This window comes from Corylus avellana, chromosome ca2 (genome assembly GCF_901000735.1).
Source record: "Corylus avellana chromosome ca2, CavTom2PMs-1.0".
NCBI classification, from domain to species: Eukaryota; Viridiplantae; Streptophyta; class Magnoliopsida; order Fagales; family Betulaceae; genus Corylus; species Corylus avellana.
In genome coordinates this window covers 24,874,347-24,876,751 of record NC_081542.1, presented here as the reverse complement: position 1 = coordinate 24,876,751, position 2,405 = coordinate 24,874,347, and positions in this window count along the sequence as shown.

Sequence of the window (2,405 nt, the reverse complement as noted above, 5' to 3'; positions counted from 1 at the left end):
TTGCAAGAAAAGTGTCTTGGATATGATATAAAGAAAAGAGAAATGATAGTTTCAAAGAGAAAGGACGAAGGAAAAAAATAGTGTCTTGGGAAGTGCAAAAGAAACGACAGGGAGCTGTTGCGTATTGCGAGAAAAGTGTCTTGGATAGGCTAAAAGTCGAATATATATGGTGGGGGCACATCAGACGGTATGAGGATGTCTTTAATGAACTAAATCGTTTCGAATTGTGGTTGGCGGAGTTAAATTTTCATGATGAAGATTTGTTAATATATTCTTCTTAATAGATAATATAACTAATCGATTTTATCGTCGGACAAATGATTTTAAGTAAATTTAATTAGTTCTAAACTTCTAGTTGGGTAATAAAATCAATGACACACTAAAATATCAGTAGATTCCCAAAATGACTAACACTAATATATATAAGATTTATGTAGTAATTCTCTAATGTAAAGAGCAGAACCCACACTTTAATACGCACATGGATCCTTATAAGTTTATTACTTCCTAATTCAGCTATTATAAGTTTTGAGAAGTAATAGGGAGTAGCATAATTTTTAGAATTCATCCGTAATTTATACGCAACACTTTTTCGGAATGAATTCAAAAAATTGTACTGTTCCTAAGGATATGATTAGCCATAAGTTTTTGGGACCCATAGTGTTTTGATTCCCTGACGTATGTTTTTAAAGGTAACACAAACAAACAATATAGTATTTCAGAAGCCTTGTGTATATATGGCTGACTTGTCTTAGAGGATTCCACATTATGTTAATGAATAATCGATCATTATTTTAATATTAGCCTTGGTGGGTCAACAAGCATTTTTCACTGATAAGACTTTTAAAATATAAAATAAATAATCTTCTAATTTGAAAAGGACTGTTTGTATGGTGTTGGACAAGACTTTGAATTAATTTGAGAGGCCCGAGATCGAAATATGTAGCAAGTTTCTGTTTAAATTGTTAATGAGACATCCCATTATCCATATAAAACCCACTTGCTTAGGTAAGTAGGCGGGCAATTCAAAATTTATTTGAGTAAATAAATTTTGGCAGTTTTTATGAGAGAGCTCATATAAGATCCAATTGTTCGAAAAAAATGGCCGGACAAAGGATTACTAGTTTTATTAAGATTAATTAATGCTACACATGCTTTCTGGAAGTTTTGCATGGATTAAACAAAGGATTAAAGACATGTTTTTGTTTTTATCTGTGATATCTTGTAGCATCATCAATTGTTAAATCTGTTTGAAGTTTGGTTGCAATTTTTGCTTTTGGTTAGATTTAATTATTTCAGTTACTAAGCACAGCACACAGAACCATCTGTATTTTTTTTTTTATAATCAGAACCATCTGTATATGAATGCACTGACTAAGCTCATCAATCAATGCTGCTTTTGGACCAGATCTTGGAAAGAAGAGCCTTGCTAAAGACGTTAGAAATTCTTATTCATAAAAAAATAAATAAAAATAAAAATAAAAATAAAAAAAAAGTAATAGTAACACTACAATAAAAAATATCCTATAAAATTTATTTTCAACAAATTAGAGGAAGAGACAAAAAAATTAATTCAAAAGGGCCAGCTCTAGAGGGGCCAGCACTGGTCATCATTTTGACCTATAGAGAGGTATGCAGAGGAGGGGCCAGTTAGGGGTGGGTAAATTAACCGTTACTGTTTAACCGGCCGTCTATCGGCTTTGACCAAACCGATATAAACCGTAGCCGATATGCCGATATCCTTATCGGTTAAAAAAAGTATACCGGAATTCGGTCCGGTCCGGTTAAACGGTTCTTATCGGTTAACCGATTTAACCGATAAGAAACCGAATTTTTTTTTTTTTTTTTTTAATTTTAATTCTAGTCCCAAAACGGCGCCGTTTAGTCTTTTAGAGAGGTTTCCAAATTCCCACAAGTGACACAGGTTTCCGAATTTGTGTAATGGTGTTGCCCATGACTTATTTTCCTTTTGCTAAGTGACTTTAATTAGTTAATACTTTGTTTATTATTCATTAATGAATTTTATTTTAATTTGGGTTTGGGTTGGTTTGATGTTTTTTTTTTAAGTGATGGCATTTGATGGGATTTCTTTGCCTTTGGTAAAAGCATTTTTCATTAACTAATTTTGCTAGTCTAATTAGCATTCATTATGTTAATTAGTCCATTTGCTTTGAAAAAATGTATTTTATAATATATAAAAAAAAAAAAAAAGTTGAAGTGGATCAATATAAAAAAGCTTCAATTTTTAGCCAAAAAAACAAATATTTGGGTCCCAACAAAAAGTATTTGGTCCCTAAAACAACTCATTTTTAATAAGTTATTTTAGCCCAACAAAAAGTATTTGGGCTCTCAAAAGTCAAAAAACACTCATTTTTTATTTTTGGCCCAACAAAATAAATCAATAT